Source organism: Pinus tabuliformis, chromosome 1_2 (genome assembly GCF_031772625.1).
Source record: "Pinus tabuliformis cultivar Carrire ecotype Pingquan chromosome 1_2, CPIR1, whole genome shotgun sequence".
Lineage (NCBI taxonomy): Eukaryota > Viridiplantae > Streptophyta > Pinopsida > Pinales > Pinaceae > Pinus > Pinus tabuliformis.
This window is the reverse complement of record NC_142298.1, coordinates 728,620,914-728,644,202: the sequence shown is the minus strand read 5'-3', so window position 1 is coordinate 728,644,202 and position 23,289 is coordinate 728,620,914. Positions and strand designations below refer to the sequence as shown.

The window sequence follows — 23,289 nt, the reverse complement described above, 5'->3', positions numbered from 1 at the left end:
CTGCTCCAAACCTTGTAGCCAACGTCACGCAGAACCCTCCAGCCACACCCAGTACCTGCATTTCATTTGCTCATCCCCCAAAAAGAGGTATTTATCAAATTCCCGAAAAAAACCCTGTAAATACTTGTTTTCCACTGTAAATTGACGAAAAAGAATAATTCAGAAAGTGCTTAAGTGCAATCTGTCTTCAATCATTCTTATTCTAAATGTTTTCTTCTAAACTAGCATAAGCAGTGAATTCTTAATTGCTCCTGTTTCCTAGTTTACTCATTTTAATCATTTAGCGAAAAATTCTTAATTGCTTTTTGTTGGTGATCATCCAAGTTCCCTCCTCTTAAAACATGTTGAAGGATTCTTAATTGCCCTTCATCCCTTTTAAGTCCATTCCATCTTTCAAGTCTCTATTTTCTCCCTGTTTAGCTATCTTGCCCTATGAAATCATCCTTTGTTGAAAAATCAAATCCAGTTGAGCCATCTTCTTTTGACTCCATTAGCCCAATGGCCTAAAATATTCAGTCCTACCCCTTTGCTACTGAATTTCACCACCAAAAACAATCAAAACCTCCCAAGCTTTCATAACTAGCCTAATATCTATCTAAACAAAGCTAACATTAAAGAGAGAGCCCTCTCTGGATACAGATTAGCTAGATTCTGTACCTAAAAGTTGGTTTGTGGTTACCTCGGACCCCTTTCCCTCTTCTTACAACTTCTAGGAAAATCTAAGTGATAACAGTTTCAACAAATTGCAGAGGCCATGTTACATTGTAAAATGACCAAATGACCTATGGATGAAGGGAGGATATTGTTCCATCACACTCAAAAATTCAAGAGCTTTCTCAGCTTCAAGTTCCCCTTATTACCAATGGAAAATCGGAAGGACAATCAATTTTCTAAAGTTTCATACATATAAGTCTAGTAGTTTTCAATAGTGTTTCCATCTCTTTAGACAACTCTTAATACATTTCACATTTGGACAGATTTCTGGTGAGTTTCCAGCAGGATCCCTAGAATATCGTGGGATTACTTCTCCACCCACTGGTGGTGGAAGTGGGAAGCATGTTCATCCACTTCCTTTTCTTGATTCGACTCAAACAAGTATTTAGAGAGCTTATTTTTTCACTTATCTCAACATTCTTCATGTTTCAGATTTTATTTATTCTATTAGACAATTAGAATCTATGGGCCCAATGAATAGTGAATCAAAGAAAGGAAAGACAACAAAATGGAAAGGCTCAGTACCAATAGACAAAATAGAACTTCTAGACAAAATCAAGCAAAATAACAATAACTTACACAATAGCATTTGTCCTATACAATCTTAATTTAAGAATGCATAACCTTTAAATATCAATTTACAGAAGCCATCATAAATAAGTTGTATTCAATTTTTAAAAACTCAATTATGATTGAAATAAGTTATATTCAATTTTAAAAGATGTGGAGATGTAGAAGTTACAAATACAAGTTTTGTTCGACTTTATTTTGTTTGAGGTTGTATACAAAAGCTTAGTCATAATGCATGTCATCAATAATTTTTTTTTGCTTACACTGAAATCAATGCACAATTTTAAACTCATTACCTTGAAATAATGTACACCATATATCTAGTTACATCAAACAATATCTAGTGGTACTTAGAGTGGATAGTTTGTATATTTTGAGGCTCATTTCATAGGTCACATTCACATGTGATACAAACTTCATATATTTCCATACATGGACAGTTTATGAATGTACATGGATATTATTTTAGTTTATGGATGCTTATTATTTTAGTTTATGGATGTTGATGTGATAATTGTTATTTGTATATATTTTCATATGGATAGTTTATTTATACATGTATTCACTATTTTAGTTTATGGATTTGTATTAATCTTGTTTATGGATGCTCATTAATACTTGAAGTTTATGGATCTGTTAAAATTATTTCACTAATTCGAAAAAAATCTATATACTATAAATTTTATTAGTAAAATATAACAATTTTGATTTCCAGTTTCATAGACTAAGAAAATAAGTACAATCTTAAGTTATGATGCAAATCACTTTGATACTTAAAATGAACTAAAATATATCATGTGTAAATTTAATATTGAACATGGAAAGAATTACAATCATACTTCATATTGCCTTTGTAGAAAGTGTCTTTTAGTGCAATCAACATGTATGTTATTACAATTCATTTAAAAATAAATTATTTGAATTATAAAGTCATCCATATACTAAATTTACAAGTACTTATCCAAGTATTTCAATCAATTATTTAATATTTCTCTCCCCCCTCCATCTATATTGATATCTCCATCCATCTCTCCTTCTTTGTCTCTCTGTCTCACCCCCCAAACGCACATGTTCTCTCTCTTAATATCTATCTATATCTCTCTCCCTCCCTCTATCTCTCTCTTCTTCCCTATCTCCCCCTTCCATCTATATCTCTATCTCCCTATGTCTCTCCCTCTTCATCTCTCTATATCAGCCCACAAACATATACAATGTTTCTCCATATCTATCTATATCCCCCTCCCTCTCCCTCTCTCTCTTTCCTCCTCTCTCCCTCTATCTCCTCTTTTATCTCTCTTTCCTCCTACTCTCCTCTCTCCCTCTCTCTTCATCTCCTTTGTCACCCCCCCTCTCTCTCTCTCCACCTTTCTCTCTCTACTTGTATTTCTTCTTACCTCCCTCTCTCTCCCCCCCTCTCCCCCTATAACTCCATCTCCCTCTCTCCCTCCCTCTTTAGTTTTCTCTCTCTTCCTTTATCTCCCACCTCCCTCTGTCTCTCCCCCTCGTCTCTCTCTCTCTCCTTCTTTGTCTTTGCATATCACCCCAAACATACTCTCTCTCCTTCTTTGTCTTTGCATATCACCCCAAACATACTCTCTCTCTCTCTCCATCTCTCCCTTGTCACTCCCTCTCTCTCTCCACCTTTCTCTCTCTATATGCCTTGAACTTCTTCCTTCCCTATTTTTCAACTCCATATCTCGAGCTCCCTCTCTTTCTTGGAGACTCTCTCCTCCTCTCCCTCTCTCCATATTTGTGTCCCCCCTCTCTCAGTCACCCTTCTCTCCCTCTCTCTCTTCTATATATTTAAAAAAAATACTTTGACAATTAAAATATTATGTTTAAATGATTCTTTTTATTTGGATGTTGTACAAAATGATAGTTTCCCATGGAAATATTATCTAAAATCTTCCAAAATATTAATGGTCCAGCTACTTCCATCAAAGATACATCAAAAGCGTTTAGGTTTTATTTCTTTAGGTATATTTACGTTATGATTACTTCAGGATTCTAAAAATATTATATATTTTATTATGTTAAATTAAAATTTAAAAAATAAAAATAAAAAATTAACATATTGAGTCAGCTTGTATGATTATTTGTGTTAATGACTCTTTTTCTGAAACCTATGACATATATCAACCACATTTATTAATGTGGTTGTGCTAGTATATATTATAATATAATAAATTTTATATTATATTAAATTTAATAATATCACATTAATCCAAAATTAATAAATTTAATATTGACATTAAAATACATTAATATTAATATCAGATTTCATAATTTAATTTGATAAAAATTATAATATTTTTTTAATATTAATATTAAATTTAATAAGATTCTACATGAGATGATAACAAAAATTATAATAATATTTAGAATTTTAAAACATGGTAAAAACTTTAATTTTAGATAAATTATAGGATTAAAAAAAACATAAAATCTTTATCAAGTCATACTCTAACCCCTTTTAACCATGTATATGGCTCCATCCAGGGTTTACAAAAATCTCAATAAAACTACTTGAATTTGAAATTTAAACCCTCGATCAAGCCTCTAAAATCCTAAAATCCACAATTGTAAATTTGTTTTAATGGTTGTTCGAAGCCATGACCCAGTTTCTGGTTCATAGATGAGCTCCCAGGTAGGCCAGTAATGAAAATCTTGTTTCACTGTAGAAACGTAGGTTGCCCCATCCAACCCTATTGTTTTCACACGAACGAATTCCCCATCCTTCAATTCTTTTATAATATCTTTAAATATTTGAAGATCAGGGATGGGGTTTCCATTAATCTCCACAATCCACTGGTCCGATTTAATCCCAGCGTTGGCATCTAAACCGCATGACACATATACCCCGTACCCTTCTTCTGCAATACATCCTAATTCACGGATAGCAATGAGCGGCTCATGAACAACAGATCCACACCAACTCACTATATGTTTAGGTCCAAACCCATCTGTCACATCGGTGCCTACCAGAAGTTCCATCTCAGAACCTTCGCGAAAAACTGTTATTCTTAAATTTCCTTCGTCATCCTTGCACTGTTGGCAAGCGTTCTCTATATCACGGAAATTGGTAATTGGCTTCCCGTCAATTGCTAATAGCATGTCCCCTGGCTGCAAGTTATATGCAGCGCTTGATCCAGCCCAACAAATCTTCACTTGAAATACGTACGGTATGATGTGTGCCAACTTTGTAATCCAGTTATCACCTAGTCCAAAACCACGCGCATTTAGAAGTAAAATGGGAGCAAGTTCCACCTCTAAAATGCGGACAGAAGGCTTACACATTTTGATTCCATTTATAAGCAAAGGTTGAGCATCAGGAATTCCATTTATAATTTTGTTGAGCACTTCACTTACAGCATAAATCGGAATTCCTCCAATCTCGTTGCTAGAGAATTTACCCCATAATGCCTGAACATTCCCCCGCTCATCGACTAGAACACCTGAATAATCTACCCCAAAATCTGAGTCTACTTTGATAACGTCAATACTATTGGAAGAAGCCTTAGGCTTTGTGACAACGCACTTGAGTGATTTAGCATTTAAGGCCTGAATCAAAGAAACAAGATATACAGCATCGCCTACACGTAAAACAGGTTCAGGAAGAAGAGAAGCTACACGTATGGCAGAAGCCCCAGATGGACCTAATTCAGCAGGATCATATGATATTAATGCATAATTGTGTATTGGATGCAGAAAAACCACCTCTCCATGAACGTTCAGTGGGTAGGCAGCAAAATTCAACCTGATATCTGATACACAAACGGGTACTGTAAACTTGTCAACCGCAACTATTCCCACGGTATTAGATTGATAAATCACCACTCCTACACCGCTAAAAGAGCTTTGATTCACACCATAAATCAAGGAACATGCTGGTATATTTACTTGAACAGCCACAAGGCTTGGCTCAGTGACTTTATCAGCGGCAAATGACGCCTTGGAAACTAAACTTTCGGAATCTGACTTCTTCTCATGAAGCACTTCAGATGAACTATCCCCTTGCCCATCTGGTTCGATGGCTGAACATGTATTATCCCCTTGCCAATCTGGTTCGAGCGGTGAATATGTATCATCGGAATCTGACATATTTTCCTGAATCACTTCAGATGAAATATCCCCTTGCCCATCAGGTTCAATTGCAGGCCTCTTATTCCATACTCCGGTAACATCGTCTCGAGTGTACAGCTCAGGCTCTTCATACCAATCATGCATATCTACAATCATCGTAAGAGAGATAATTACACCAGTCTCAGTCATAATCTCCAGCGGAACACATGACCCTATCGATAATTTGGAAAAAATCGATATAAAATCTTCAACACTAGAGACCCTTTGTCTTGAGAGTTCTAGAATGATGGCATGGCGCCGAACACCTGCCTTTCCCAACAGAAACCCTGGTTTAGCAACATATGGTAGACCGCACTCGAATCGGAAATTCCTGGCCTGTTGGTACGAGAGAGGATGAATCACGCCACCACTTATTTCCAAGAAATAATCAGGAGTTATTGAGTGCAAGTCCTGGACCTCCAAAGAAACCATTAGACGAACACCACTCCTCTCAACCTCTACATCGACGGTCTTCCCAACATTATCATCCAGCAGTGTCTCCAACTTCAAAAATTGTGTTACAATTTCATCATTCACTCGTACAAGTAAATCCCCGGCCTTCAAAGGCATCGCGTGATCACTAGCAGGACCTCCAGGGACCACCGAATCTATAACAAGAACTCCCGTCTCTGAAGGAGAGGTCTGTCTCGTAAGCTCTTCAGTCTCGCGTTGAAGCCCTAATCGATGTGCCTCATCAAACCCTATGTGAACAAGGGTCATCTGGAGCGTGCCTCGAGGAATATGGACTGTACTAAAGTCCCTACAATTTTGTATAATTCTCAACGCTCTTTGCACTTTATCCAGTGGAAGAAAAAATGCAGTACAACTCCCATCTTTGCCGCCACAATTTAGTGCTACTGCTCGACCATCACAATCAACTACAGGTGCGCCACTTGTCCCTCCGTATATCCTTGACGCTGCCTGCATATAAAACGTATTGAAGTCGTTGTAGCCCTTATCATTATAGTGAGGGGCCTGTCGATTCACTCGGTCCAAGGTTCCTGTCATTATGGAAAGACTTCCATCACCGTCATTACCCACCAACCTTATATCCAATCCAACAACCGCAGCTTCTGGCGCAAGGGGGATTTCTTCACATTCCATAAACTGAAGCGCTGCTGGATCAAAACTGAAAAACCCAAAATCATGAACAGGGTCACGGTAAAGAGGATAAACAGGAATCTCCTCGCGATTGAGGAACCTAGCGTCGGCAACAACAGGTCCAGGAGTAACCACACAGCGGTTGGTGAGAATGATCCCGCGTGTTTTGTCGACTATGAAACCTGTGTCGTCGCTACTGCCCTCAACCTCTGTATCAAAGGCCCGAGTGCAAGCGGTATGAAGCACCACTACCGCCCGAAAAACTTTGTTTAACGTCTTTCTCCACTTCTCTGCCATATCATTTTCCATGCTTAAACTACTTGTCTCTCTCTGGCCCTCAATAGATTATTGTACTGAATCGATCGCAGATTTCAATCACGAAGCATTCTTTCGTTTATAAAGAAAGGTACGTCGTGTAACCGGACACATTCCAATTCACACACCGCTTCACTGTTAACATTTGAACAAGCACCCTTCCATATCTATATAGATACTTCACCATTATTTAAACACAGTTAATAACTACCCTTTATATCATTCGCAACCAATATTGAAGTGGCGTATCTATATAAATTGAAAAATTGCTGAATCCATCATATAGATATCCAAACACTTTAACACTTTTTAAGGAAGTTGTCTATAATGCGATTTTTTGGAGATTCAGGTGACGGAATCCGGCGGAAGAAATTGAGGTTAAATCTTGATTTGTTGCAGTTAAAATGGTTTTTTAACTGCATATTTGGATTCAGCATCCTCGAAACCCCTGGGACACTTTCATTGTGCAGAAACTAGCTATCAAACTTGGGATTTCAATAAATTCCTGCCGGATTTCGACCGGAAAAATCCGTCGGAAAGACTTTCAAAAAGTCGTGTTATAGACTATTTTCTTTTTAAGGTCATACTTTTGGAGTTTTTTAACGAGGCCGAGGAATTGTCCAGATGGCCAAAAGTGGTCGGAACCTAGGTAAAAAAATTTCAAAAAATCTTGACGTGTTTTTTAGGGTGGAAATGGGCTCAGCGCCATCAAAAAGGTCTAGCACACCTAAAAATTTGAAGTTTAACAACTATAAATTTACAAACATCCTCGTCAGATTTTTCTCTAAATATGACCAGAATTTCCATAACTTTCCAGACAATTCCTCCACATTAAAGCCATACTTTAAGGCCATACTTTTAAAATTTTAAAAATTATATATATAATTTTATTTTAAATTATTATTATTAATTAAAAAAAAGTTAATATATAATTTAAATGCATATACATTTTAAAAATTATATAATATTTTAAACTATAGAGATTTTTTTTTTGGAAATTTTTAATTTGTAAATAATTTGTGTTATAATATTATAGGTTAATAATAACGGTTGATATAACATGTTTTTAAATAATTAATTTAAAATAAATAAATTCTAAAAATATAATTAATTTGGAGATATATTTAGATTATTGATTTATGAATATTATTATAAATATTTTAATATATTTTATAGAAATTAAATTTCTAATATCTAATTAATAATTAAATTAAAATTATAAAAATTATATTTTAAAATATATATATCTGACAAATATATATATATATAAAATTTAAACTCAACTTGAATTCTATTAAAAATATTGAAAATAAAAATTATATTTATATAAAAATAAGACATCCATTTGAAAAATAAAATAAAATAAAAATAATACTTTTAATTATTTAAAAATTAAAATCTCATAAAATCAATGCATTTTACTTTTAAATCTCATAAAATCAAAGCAGTTTACGTTTAAGGCTAATGAAACTTTGGCTTCATTGCCCTTTGGAGTGGAGGGGAGTGAATTCTATTAATTGGGTAAGCAATCATTAACGATATCATAACACTTTCTTTGAGTATGATTAGATTGGTGAATGTATTATAACATTGACTATTTTGAGTTAATTTTTCTACTTGGTCTTTACTTCTATGCTTTTTATAATAATATTTTGGAAAACAATTTGATAAAAATATAAATGAGACTTTAACCATTACCCAAAGAGTATTTTCCACTATGATTTATGAGATGGCACCTTCTAATTTAGGTGGAAAACCAATGCTAATATTTGGAATTTCATAGCCCACTATTTTTACAATCCAAAATAAGGGTGTTCCCAGGATGAAGTGTATCAATTTCCGTAGCTCTTCGAAAATGGATCATTTGTACACTTGTTATATGACAACTTTTGTGAGCATTCTCCCTTTGCTGCTTGTGAACATGTGTGTACATGGTTTATGAATGGGTGGGATGAATTAGTTTGAGTGAAATTATGGAGTTGAAATTAATAAAGGTTTTTCATTTCTACACTTGTTATAGAACCCTTTGTTGGTTGTGAATATGTACCTGGTTTATGAATAGGTGGGATGAGTTCCTTTGAGTGAAATTTTGAAGTTGAAATTAATAAAGTTTTTTATTAATCTTGGAAGTAGTCAAGTTGAAATTAATGATGGTTTTTATTAACATTGAAGTAATCTATATTGAAATTATATTTTGAATGGTTGTAATATTATGTTTTAAGATTAAATATTTTATCTAGTATTATTACAGGTTTAAATTTTAGGATAATTTGTTAAGTAAATGATATTCTTGTAAAAGAATTTGAAAGTAGTTTTTAATTAAAAAAGGTGTATGGCTGTTGTAGAAATTAAATGTTTTTTTTTTGTGCTTCTCTTACATTTCTAAATTTTGCATTTTATCTATGGTCTTATTGTAATTTTTTTGTCTAAATTTTAAAATATTCTAGTCATTTAGTTGTTTTATACTAGATATTTTTATATGGTTTGCTAGTAACATAACAAATTAAGAAAAGTTTAGGAGATAGAATGTTACCTACATTTACTTACCTATTATTTCAATGCTCTATGTTATTATAATCATTTTAGCCTAATCTTATCTTCAATTAGTAATCTTTGCAAAACTATTTAATCTTCCAATGATCAATAGTAATTGTAGATAGAAATAGACAATCAAGAAAAATAAGAGAGATTTGGTCAAAGACCAGAGAAAAACCCACAAGGGAGGAAACCCTTTCAAAATCTTCTTCTTATTAGATTGTCATAAAATGTTCAGCAGAGAGTTACAATAATTCAATTCATCAACCAAGAGTCAAACTCAATCCTTTGACTATCCAACAAAGTTAACCAACTAATATCAAACGATGAGCCAATAGTCAAATATGTCCCAAGTCAAATCTTGTCAAAATAAGAGTTTGTAATTCTGTCAAAGCCAATAGCAGTCAAATGTGCCCTAATTAGTCCACAAGTCAACGGTCAAGGTCCTCCAATTAGCTTGGTCAAAGCAGCATTAAATGCAGCCTTCAAGGATCAATCAAACCTCACCAAAACAGTCAACAAAACTTGATAAAAAGAGAGAGAAACCCTACGATCAAACTTTAGAACTTACCTGCAGTCAATGGTAGTCAAATATTATGGCCAAAAGAGATCAAAGCTACCCATAAAATATTGATATGTGTTAGAACTTACCTGCAGTCAATGGTAGTCAAATATTATGGCCAAAAGAGATCAAAGCTACCCATAAAATATTGATATGTGTGCCAATAAACTCAGCCTTCTAGAATAGGTCCAAAATACCAAGTCAAACTATGCCCAAACTAAAAAATTCAATGTTGGTTAAAGTTTTGGTCAAAGACAAATTTCAACCCTCTAAAATTTTCTCTCTCTCCTCTTCACACGTGTGGATGAAGACCTACAATTTTCAGATAGATCGAACCTCCAAGAGAATAAGAATGAATGTGTGTGATGTGTGTTCAAATGAGGTGTTATTGAGTTGTATTTATAGGCATTCGAGGAGACCCAATTTGTCTTTAAATCTGACCTTTACATTTTTGCACTTTTAGGTTTTCACATTAAAAATTAATTTTTCCTTGACCAAATTAAATTCTTCCAAGGGAAAAGAGGGTCTTCTCCGGTTGAGGAAGGTTGTCCAAATGAGGGAATTTATCCCTAAGCTGCCAAATTAACGCTCCCTCTCATCTAGGGAGAAATTTTTTATTGCATCATGTGTCTCATCTCAAATGTCTTGTCAACATCAAGTCAACTCTTGTCTTTGCTCATCTTTGTTGAACACTCTCAAAACTAAAAGAAGGGAGTTTGACATTATAGGGGAGCTCAAGTTACCACCCTCTATCTAAGGAAAATGGGCAGGATGTGACTTACTGTGAGGTAAGGATCATAGTTATCCTATTGTTTATTGATCTTCCCAAGAGTCAGTGGTAGAACACTTGCATCCACTACCTTGGGAGGAAATACACAATTACCGTGAAAGGTAAGGCTCAAACACACCCCAAGGCACTTGGGGGAGATACACACTTACCATCAAAGGTAAGGATCAAACACACCTATTTTCCATGAGTTCCCTCAACCCCAGGAGTTCTCTCTGGGAACTCATACACGGGGGAAGAGAATAGCTCAGTGTTCTCGATCAGCCAGGAACCTTACTCGGGAGGGTCACATCCATTAGTCCGAGCTCTTCTATGAATACCAACTTCCCTTTCGGCAAAGCCTTGGTGAATATATTCACTATCTGCTCATCAGTCAAAATATGATGGAGTCTCACTACTCCTCTCTGCACCATGTCTTGAATATAGTGGTACCTGGTCTTGATATGCTTGGACTTGTCGTGAAATACAAGATTCTCTTCCATTTGGATCCCACACTTGTTGTTGCAATATATCACGGTTGTATCGAGTAATTTCTCAAATAGCTCTCCAAAGAGCTTGCTCAACTATAATGCCTCACAACTAGTCATGCTAGCAACAATGTAATCTGCCTTGACCATGCTTAAAGCTACGGATTTTTGTTTCCTGCTCATCCAAGATATCATCGCAGAACCCAAATTAAAGTAGTACCTGGATGTGCTCTTCATGTCAATAACATTCACAGCCCAATGAGCAATAGTGTATCCATGCATCCTCACATCTCTGGTAGTATATCTCAAATCAAGATTGATCGTCCCAAGAAAATATCTTAGTACGTGTTTGGAAGCAACCCATTGTGCATGAATGGGCTTAGTCATGAAGTATCTCACGGTGTTCACTGCAAAACATATATCTGGACCGGTGTTCAGAAGAAACATCAATGCCCCAATCAATTATCGATACTTGGAGGGATTCACCAAGTTATTTATAGCAGCATCTCTACCTAACTTCTTGAATTTTATCTTCACTAGCGTGGCCAGGGACTTGCATTCTACTATTCCAAATCTTTCCAACAACTTCATGACATATTTTCCTTGGGAAAGAAAAACCTCACTAGGTCTTTGCCACACCTCTAATCCTAGGAAGTAATGCATCAAACCAAGATCCTTCATCTTGAACTTGGAGGCTAGCTCCCTCTTACACTTGAGCATTAGAGGCTCACTACTTGTCAAGAATAGATCATCAACATATAAAACCAAAATCAAAGGTTTACCTTGGACCACTTTGAAGTAGAGGTTTGGATCAGCACTACTTCTTGTGAATCCCAACTTCACCAAGTAATTGTCAATGAGGGCATACCAGGATCTGGGGACTTCCTTCAATCCATATAGAACTTTATTCAACCTGCAAACATAAGTCTTCTTGTCCTTCACTTCAAATCCCTGAGGCTGCTCAACATATATTTCTTCTTATAGTATGCCATGAACAAACGCAGTCTTCATAGCCATCTGGTGAATGGTCTATCCTTAACTAGCGGCAAGGGAAATAATTAATCGAATAGTAGTGTATCGGGAAACTGGACAAAATTTTCATCACAATATTCTCCCTTTTTATGGGAGAACCCTCGAGCCACGAACCTTGCTTTATACTTCTCATTGCTTCCATTAGCTCCATGCTTGATCTTGTATAACCACTTTGAAGTTACAAAAGGCTTTCCTTTAGGTCTCCGAACAATGTCCCATACATAACTCTTCATAATCGATTCATACATTTTTACCATGGAATCCTTCCAAACCTATTATTTCACAACTTCTTAAAAAGTGGGAGGCTCAAACTATATGATGGAGCTCATAGCTGCAAAGTATCCCTGGTACCAGCATGGTTTCTTACTTCCTTTAAAGGTTCCTTTGGTAAGAACATGTCTCTTAGCATCCTATAATGTATCATGACACCACAATGGTCTCTTCCTGGTAGGGCAATCACGTGGAGGAGAGTCCAAGGGGTCCATAGGCTCCATGGGATCATCAACAATGTCCTTCTCAGATTTTGGCACAGAAGGACCTTCTAGTAGGTCCATTTCATCATCTTTCTTGTCAGCAAAAGGAGGCGGAGGGAGATCCCTTGCTTTTCCAAGGGCAACATATTCATCAAAGGTTACATCCCTCTTAAAATCAATTTTCCTTATATATATATATATATATATATATATATATATATATATATATATATATATATATATATATATATATATATATAAAGTTTTCACAATATACAACAAATGTACCTTCCTCTCTGGTGGCTTCTAGTTTATTCCTCTTGTCTTTTGGCACATGGAAATATTCAGGGCAACCAAATATCTTGAGATGACCAATATCGAGCTTCTCGCTTGTAAAACTTACTTGGAGAGTTTTATTATCCAAGGCTTGATGAGGAACCTTGTCTTGAACATAGATTGTTGTATTTGTAGCTTCGGGCAACTTCCACGATGGACCTCTTTTTTATTTCAACCACGCCATTCTTATCGGGATTATAAGGTACAATAGTTTCCTTCTTGATTCTATCCTCCTTGCAAAATTCAATGAACTCATTTGATGTATATTATCCACCATTGTTAGACTTGAAGACCTTGATATTCTTCCCTGTTTGATTTTCTATCAATGCCTTGAAGTCCTTGAACATATCAAAAGCCTCATCCTTATGCTTCAAGTAGTATATCCATGTTGAATTTCCATGGCACAAGGGAATCTAGGTTTGGTCTTAGAATCTATGACACAAACATATCGAAATGCCTCAACCATCCTACTTTGTATAACGGAATTTATACACATTAGTGAATCAAATAGCACACATGACAGTTTTTAAAATTTTCAACCCTTCTTTGTTATATTAACAAACTATAATACAACAGTTTAGGGATCTTATACTAAGGATCATGGCCCTCATACAATCATTGATACAAGAATGCAAACTAAGGCTTGTATTCAATCACTTTGACTGCCAATCAACCCTCAACAAGACAACGCTTGACCTACTTGTTGATAGTGGCCACACACATCCCTTTCATTCCACGTTCCCTTAACACTTTTGATAGTCAATATTCTCTCGATATACAACATCCATATTTGTCTCTATCAATGATGATAACTCATTTTTTCCACTGAACACGACTCAGCCAATGTTTTCCCTCTAGTTGTTCATTGGTCTATCAATGAGTCAACTCATAGGGACTTACATGAGTTTTTCAAAACTAAAAACTCCTAAAATACCCACTGCTGCTCCCCAACACTTAGGGTCTTCTTCCCTCTATTGTCTTCCTGTGATGGTCCAATGAAAACAAACATAGGGCATGGAGGGCTACCCTTCTTATCATTGCAAATGTCCTTCTTTGACAGTGAACTAGGGCTATCAATTTGGATCTCTTGGCTACAATCCTTGAGCTCAACTTCTCTTCCACTACTAGCAAGCTTGATCTCAATCTCAAGCACTACACTCAAGGCTCTTTGTAGCAGTCTCCTAACATCCCTCCTTGTTGTACTTGGACTGCCATTCAATTGTCCCATTTAGACACCAATCCTGCACTGCATACTCATTGCTTCCATCTTCATATTTTCCCATATTCAGTCATCTCCTTGACTAATCTAGGTCCAAGGGACTATAACATATTCAATCATAGGAAACACATATTGTAATTGTTATTGAAGAGTGGGATTTTACCTCATCTTAGATATTTTTCTCTTTATAACCCTTGTTTATTGGCTGAGATGTGTTTCTTTATGAATATGTGATGTATTGCTAATGTAATGATACGAGATTTATGATGCTTTAATATGGATGAATATGCTACTTTTTGGGTATGTTATACTCAATTATGATAGATTGAGCAGGTTTGGCTATTTTAATAACCAACATTTAGAGGGAATTTTGCACTGTTCTTAAAACATATCTCTTAGCCAAAAAGAAATCATTTCATTAGATATCCATTTTGTGAACTTTGAGTGAGTTATAAGAGATAATCTCATTCAAACTCCTTTTAGGTGTTTCTATAAATATATATTATATTTGTCAATGATACCTTAATGATAAACATTATCCTAGTATTTTGGATTTGCTAATGTAATATGTTTTATATAAATTCATCTGTTGGTGTAACTTTTAAACTTTTAAACCATAACACTTTTTATAAAAATCCATCATAGATGAGATCAAGATGATGATGATCTAATTTTATGGTCATTGCCAAGCTAAACACCAAAATGGTGTATGAGACCCCCCTTTTTTTCGAACAAGGGACCCCTCTATGCACAATGATTTAACTGTTAAAGTTACCTTTTTTCCTCTGGAAAAATCCGTAATTTTTCATTAGATTGGAAAAATTACATATTGTAGATGCTTTACGCATATGTTGTTTGCCACTATGGACAATGATCATTAGAGAAAAATACATATGATAAGCTATGTGTATCTATCAGCCAAATATACCTCGCAGGGCAATTTGTTATAGTTCGCTGTATACACTGTCAAAAATGTGTCTATACATTTAGCCTTTCTAGGCTCTCATGTTTTTCTGTACATTTCCTAAAAATATCATTTGTGTTGTTTAGATAGATAGCAAAAAACAAAATAAAATGCACCCTGTTCAGTGACCAGGGTCACGCTGATATATTTGATCTATGTATGGCCGGTGATAGTATTGGTATTCATTTATCCCTTGCAGCTCGGTAATCTCCCACACACCCATGTTCATCAGCGTGGCCTCCTTGGATAATTTGTCAGCATGGCTGTTATGCTCCCTGTAGATATGAGAGCAAGTGATGTTGTTAAATGCTGCTTTGAAAATAAAAACTTCATTTAGAATGATGCTGAGTGTGTGTATGTGACAATCAAATATGCCATTGAACCAATTTATAATAATTTTTGAATCCCCGAAGATGTTTATGTTGGTGCAATGGTGACTCAGAGAGAAATGTAGTAAGTGGCGCAAAGTTATGAGCTCAGCATAGTTGTTGGTTCCGGCACCCAGGCCCAATTTTACTTTGTAGTAATGATGAGCATTGATGTATAAGATGAAACCTCCACCACAACCCTGTTGGTTAGCAGCCCCATCAAAGAAGGCCCAAGGTGTATTTGTGTCAATACACGGGGGTGGGTGTGGATGGCGTTCTTTGGGTGGCGGGGGGTCTGGAAGCTCCCTAAATGCTGCAATAATCCCAGCCTCGATCAGAGGCCAGTGAACAGGCCTGTTGTCAAAGATATGGCGATTACGGGCTTTCCAAATATGCCAATTGACGAGAATCGGAAGGTTTAAGCTCTTCGATCCTTTGTGCCTATGCGTCCATTCTTCCCATGCGGAATTCAGGTCTGCTCCTTCCCAATGCCCGTTGTATGTAATTGAATTTGATAGAGAGATCCACAGGTCCAGTATAGCTCTGCAACGCAGGAAGAGGTGCTCTGTGGATTCTGATGCTCCTTTGCACAGTATGCACCAGGATGGTCCTTGAAAAGCCCTATGAGAGAGTTGCTCCCCTGTAGGTACCTTGTTCCTCAGCATGCACCAGACGGGATGATATCCGGTTTTTATGTAAGTTTAGAACAGTGTATCCGACCTTTGGGGTGTATATACCATTCTCAGCCTGACTCCATATAAGTTCGTCCAGACCCTCTTTAATTCTGATATGGGATTCAATTAAGGCAGCTCTGAAGTCCTGCCATTCTGTTGGGCCTCAAAATAGTCCCTATTTTCACTCCATTATTCACCAATATTTTCACATTTTACCTTCATGTCACCTCCATTCCACCTCCATATCATTACATTTACCTCATTATTGGGTTCTAACAATACTTTTCCAAAGTTTATTAATTCTGAACATTTCTAAGTGAATTTATGGCTAAAACTTAGAAAATAATATGCTTAAACTTATACCTAACAATTAGCATGAGTTTGTTGACATGTGTAGGCACAAAGGAAGCTTCCAGGGTATCTTTATGTGGCCTTGAATGATCAAATTCGAATTTGATAAGATAAGCTTCATGGAGAAGATCATGGACCTCATGGAGGAGATCATGGAGGATAGGGTTATGTGTCATCATTGGTTGAGAAATATGTGGGTCAAAGGAGAGAATAGTGGGTCTACATTTATGAGGTTGTTATCATAATTTTTTGTATAAATAGGAGTACCTCCTCCATTCCAAAGGAGAGGACTCTTAGAGCATTGTATCCAATTGATGATGGAATAGAATAAAGCTTCATTTTTCATATATTTCCATTATGTAGATAGGAATTTATGTAGTTTTTAGATATGTTTTCTTAATGTAGTATATGGAATAATTTGTCTTGTTCTTAGGAGAATTGAGCTCACTCTAAAAGGATGAGAGAAACATGTTATTTCATATTAGATCTTATTTCATTTAGTTGCTTAGATGTTTGAGAATTTGTTTGTAGTTGATGAATGAGTTTTGAATTAAAATCTTATCAGCATGTGAGAGAACAACCAAGGGTCTAAGTTAGACTCTCTCTCTATTTGATTTGCATGATAATTAAAATTCATTCTTTTGCTTTTATGTTTCAAGTATCATATGAGGAGATACCAAGAGTCTAAGTTAGGCTCTCTCTCCAATGATTTATATGGTAATTGAAATTCATTCTTTTGTGTTTATGTTTCAAAGTTATTTCATTTCTTATGCTTATGAATGAATCTTAGTTTAGTTTGGATTAGTACATGAGAGGACAATCAAGAGACTAAGTTAGTCTCTCTCTCTACTTGAATCTAAACAATAACTAAGTTCATTCTCTTGTTTTCATTTTAAGTTTTTAGTTTTAGGAATGATTTCTCTATGATACTGTAGGGAAGGACAACCAGGACCTCCTTAGTTAGGAGCCTCTTCCCTTGCATATTGTATTGAATCTTAAATAATTTAGTTAGGCATAGAGTTAGTTGCCTACTCCTGCACATATAGTGTTGGCATCATCAAAAGCTTACGAGTTTCCCTGGTCGATAATTTAATGCAGCAATTTAAGCACAATAAATTGCCCAACACATTCCTTATGCCATCTGTGTGGAAGGTCCATCTGATGCGCCGACCTCCATGCCTGATTAAAAACCCCTGAGTTCTACTGGTCAGCAATATGTGCAAATACTTTGATCTCTCGTGAGTGTAGATATCTGATGAGGTCTTGAGAGAGGATATGCCTACCTCCACTGCCGATCCAAGGATCCAATCCTATTCGAGCAAGGGATCCATCATTTATCCTCCATACCAGGTTGTCTCTGATTAGAGGTAATGAATGTAGCAACGCCTTCCATATAGATGAAATGCCTGATTTTTGCCAGCTAGGGAGCCTGACCCATTCCAACAGGTCTTGGGGCCAGATATATTTTTGATATGATAGTCGGGACCATAGGTTCTGACTAGTCAGCAGGGACCAGCTCATTTTGGCCGCAAGGGCTTGTGCAAATAGTGGAAGATCTTTTAGACCCCATCCCCCCCATCTCTTAGGTAGTGCAATCTTTTGCCAGCCGATCCAGGCGAAGATGCGTTTGTCTTGGTTACCGGCCTAGAGATATCTGTTGCATAATTTCTGAAGGTGAGCTAGAATATGTCTGGGAATCCAAGCAAGAGCCATCCAGAAGACTAGGGTTGCTTCTAGGACTGTTTTGATAAGCACTAACCGACCTGCCCTGGATAGGTATCTGTGACTCCAACAGGTAAGCCTTTTCTCCAATTTTGTGACAAGCCAGACCCAATCTGCTATCCTTTGACACGAGGGCTTTAACCAGTACCCTACCTGGTTAACAAGCATGCCAGTAGCACTCGAGAAAAGATGAAGTATTCGGGAGAAAGCCAGTGAGTCTCTAATGCTGCCATCCAGCACAATAAGAACATCGTCCACAAATAACAGATGAGTGAGGTAACAGTCATCAGTGAGTGATCTTGAGACCACTGAAGCATCCATCTCCCTTAGTTGTTATGATTAATTTGCTCAACCCTTCCATGACAATGAGGAATAAGAGAGGAGATAGGGGACAACCGTGAGACCCCTTTAATTTTTTAATTTTTTTAATTTTTAGATTTTTCATAATTTTTATTTTAGTTTATATGAACAAATTTTTTTATTTAATTTTGACCCTATTACACATCATAGGGTATAAAATAAGCCTCCAGACTCAACAACATAAAGTTAAAAAAAATTACACAATAAAATGAAGTTAAAAAAATTTAACATTGACCTAATTGAAAAGTCCATGAATTTAAGCAAATCTCAGTTGGAAATAATTAATTCCTACTTGTCTATGGTTGTAATTTTCTATTTGAGGAGTTTGTTCCTACATAATAGGAATAAGCTAGAATATAGTTTCTCCCAGGTACGTCTAAGATAACATTCCTATCTTGAGACTATTGATTGTATAAATATGTGTGTAATTTCCTCATTCAAATTAATAAAATATATTATTGAGTGTCTGTAATTTTATCTATCTCCACCTCATCGTGTTGCATATGAAGAATTGATGTAGATTTGAAAAACTGAACATCGATATATTTTGAAGGATAGCAATACCATTATTCGAAGTTTGTTTTAATGGTTGTTCGAAGCCATGACCCAGTTTCTGGTTCATAGATGAGCTCCCAGCTAGGCCAGTAATGAAAATCTTGTTTCAGTGTAAAAACGGAGGTTGCCCCATCCAACCCTATTGTTTTCACACGAACGAATTCCCCATCCTTCAATTCTTTTATAATATCTTTAAATATTTGAAGATCATGGATGGGTTTTCCATTAATCTCCACAATCCACTGGTCCGATTAATCCCAGCGTTGGCATCTAAACCGCATGACACATATACCCCGTGCCCTTCTTCTGCAATACATCCTAATTCACGGATAGCAATGAGCGGCTCATGAACAACAGATCCACACCAACTCACTATCTGTTTAGGTCCAAACCCATCTGTCACATCGGTGCCTACCAAAAGTTCCATCTCAGAACCTTCGCGAAAAACTGTTATTCTTAAATTTCCTTCGTCATCCTTGCACTGTTGGCAAGCGTTCTCTATATCACGGAAATTGGTAATTGGCTTCCCGTCAATTGCTAATAGCATGTCCCCTGGCTGCAAGCTATATGCAGCGCTTGATCCAGCCCAACAAATCTTCACTTGAAATACGTACGGTATGATGTGTGCCAACTTTGTAATCCAGTTATCACCTAGTCCAAAACCACGCGCATTTAGAAGTAAAATGGGAGCAAGTTCCACCTCTAAAATGCGGACAGAAGGCTTACACATTTTGATTCCATTTATAAGCAAAGGTTGAGCATCAGGAATTCCATTTATAATTTTGTTGAGCACTTCACTTACAGCATAAATCGGAATTCCTCCAATCTCGTCGCTAGAGAATTTACCCCATAATGCCTGAACATTCCCCCGCTCATCGACTAGAACACCTGAATAATCTACCCCAAAATCTGAGTCTACTTTGATAACGTCAATATTATTGGAAGAAGCATTAGGCTTTGTGACAACGCACTTGAGTGATTTAGCATTTAAGGCCTGAATCAAAGAAACAAGATATACAGCATCGCCTACACGTAAAACAGGTTCAGGAAGAAGAGAAGCTACACGTATGGCAGAAGCCCCAGATGGACCTAATTCAGCAGGATCATATGATATTAATGCATAATTGTGTATTGGATGCAGAAAAACCACCTCTCCATGAACGTTCAGTGGGTAGGCAGCAAAATTCAACCTGATATCTGATACACAAACGGGTACTGTAAACTTGTCAACCGCAACTATTCCCACGGTATTAGATTGATAAATCACCACTCCTACACCGCTAAAAGAGCTTTCATTCACACAATAAATCAAGGAACATGCTGGTATATCTACTTGAACAGTCACAAGGCTTGGCTCAGTGACTTTATCAGCGGCAAATGACGCCTTGGAAACTAAACTTTCGGGATCTGACATGTTCCCATGAAGCACTTCAGATGAATTATCCCCTTGCCCATCTGGTTCGATGGCTGAACATGTATTATCCCCTTGCCAATCTGGTTCGAGCGGTGAATATGTATTATCGCCTTGCCCATCAGGTTCGATCGCTGAAGATGTATTATCCCCTTGCCAATCTGGTTCGAGCGGTGAACATGTATTATCCCCTTGCCAATCTGGTTCGAGCGATGAAGATGTATTATCCCCTTGCCCATCAGGTTCGAACGCTGAACATGTATTATCCCCTTGCCAATCTGGTTCGAGCAATGAAGATGTATTATCCCCTTGCCCATCAGGTTCGATCGCTGAACATGTATTATCCCCTTGCCAGTCTAGTTCGAGCGGTGAATATGTATTATCCCCTTGCCAGTCTAGTTCGAGCGGTGAATATGTATTATCGGAATCTGACACATTTTCATGAATCACTTCAGATGAAATATCCCCTTGCCCATCTGCTTCGATTGCTGAACATGAAACTAAACTTTCGGAATCTGACATGTTCTCATGAATCACTTCAGATAAAATATCCCCCTGCCCATCAGGTTCGATCGCTGAACATGTATTATCCCCTTGCCCATCTGGTTCGATCGCTGAACACGTAAATGGCAAGATTGCAGGCCTCTTATTCCATAGTCCGGTAACATCGTCTCGAGTGTACAGCTCAGGCTCTGCATACCAATCATGCATATCTACAATCAACGTAACAGGCATAATTACACCACTCTCAGTCATAATCACCATCGGAACATGTGACCCTCTCGATAATTTGGAAAAAATCGATATAAAATCTTCAACACTAGAGACTTTTTGTCCTGAGAGTGATTCAATGATGGCATGGCGCGGAACACCTGCCTTTCCCAACATAAACCCTGGTTTAGCAACATATGGTAGACCGCACTCGAATCGGAAATTCCTGGCCTGTTGGTACGATAGAGGATGAATCACGCCACCACTTATTTCCAAGAAATAATCAGGAGTTATTGAGTGCAAGTCCTGGACCTCCAAAGAAACCATTAGACGAACACCACTCCTCTCAACCTCTACATCGACGGTCTTCCCAACATTATCATCCAGCAGTGTCTCCAACTTCAAAAATTGTGTTACAATTTCATCATTCACTCGTACAAGTACATCCCCGGCCTTCAAAGGCGTCGCATGAACACTAGCAGGACCTCCAGGGACCACCGAATCTATAACAAGAACTCCCGTCTCTGAAGGAGAGCTCTGTCTCGTAAGCTCTTCAGTCTCACGTTGAACCCCAAATCGACGCGCCTCATCAAATCCTTTGTGAACAAGGGTCATCTGGAGCGTTCCTCGAGGAATATGGACTTCACTAAAGTCCTTACAATTTTGTATAATTCTCAACGCTCTTTGCACTTTATCCAGTGGGAGAAAATATGCAGTACAACTCCCATCTATGCCACTACAATTTAGTGCTACTGCTCGACCATCACAATCAACTACAGGTGCGCCACTTGTCGGTCCGTTTATCCTTGACGCTGACTTCATATAAAACGTATTGAAGTCGTTGTAGTCTTCATCACTGTAGTGAGGGGCCTGTCGATTCACTCGGTCCAAGGTTCCTGTCATAATGGAAAGACTTCCTTCACCGTCATTACCCACCAGCCTAATATCCAATCCAACAACCGCAGCTTCTGGCGCAAGGGGGATTTCTTCACATTCCATAAACTGAAGCGCTGCTGGATCAAAACGGAAAAACCCAAAATCGTGAACAGGGTCACGGTAAAGAGGATAAACAGGAATCTCCTCGCGATTGAGGAACCTAGCGTCGGCAACAACAGGTCCAGGATTGACCACACAGCGGTTGGTGAGAATGATCCCGCGTGTTTTGTCGACTACGAAACCTGTGTCGTCGACCCACTGCTCAACTTCTGTGTCAAAAGACCGAGCGGAAGTGATTTCAAGCATCACTACCCCCCGAAAAACTTTGTTTAACGTCTTTCTCCACTTCTCTGCCATATCATTTTCCATGCTTAAACTACTTGTCTCTCTCTGGCCCTCAATGGATTATTGTACTGAATCGATCGCGGATTTCAATCACGAAGGATTCTTTCGTTTATAAAGAAAGGTAGGTCGTGTAACTGGACACATTCCAATTCACACACCGCTTCACTGTTAACTTTTGAACAAGCACCCTTCCATATCTATAGAGATACTTTACCATTATTTAAACATAGTTAATAACTACCCTTTATATCATTCGAAACCAATATTGAAGTAACGTCTATGTAAATTGAAAAATTGGATTTAAGGGATTTGTGGTTTGTATTTTTTGATTTATTTTCGGGAGAATTTACAGTATGAACATTTTTATTCCAACCCCATCATCATAGCATAAGAAGAATGATGATAAAAGAAAAGCCTGTAGGAAAGAAATAAATAATAGAGAGAAAAATGAAACTTAGAATAATCAAAGGTCGGCTGAAAATTAAAGATTTATATTAATTTTTATTTACAGGTGAGTAAATAAATAATTCAAATTCAATTTCTTTTAATATATGCTAAATTTTTAATTTTTAATTAATTAATTTAATTTAATTTAGTTATTCATTTAATTATTATTTATTTTATTTTATTTTAATCTTAGAGAATCATATTAATTTTTA

At 36.9% G+C, this 23,289-nt stretch overlaps 2 pseudogenes; both read right to left on the bottom strand.

The window, feature by feature from the left end:
* Positions 1–3,843: 3,843 nt before the first annotated feature.
* On the bottom strand, positions 3,844–6,816 carry LOC149207827 (protease Do-like 7 pseudogene; annotated as a pseudogene).
* Positions 6,817–19,238: 12,422 nt separating this feature from the next.
* On the bottom strand, positions 19,239–22,654 carry LOC149207826 (protease Do-like 7 pseudogene; annotated as a pseudogene).
* Positions 22,655–23,289: the final 635 nt, after the last annotated feature.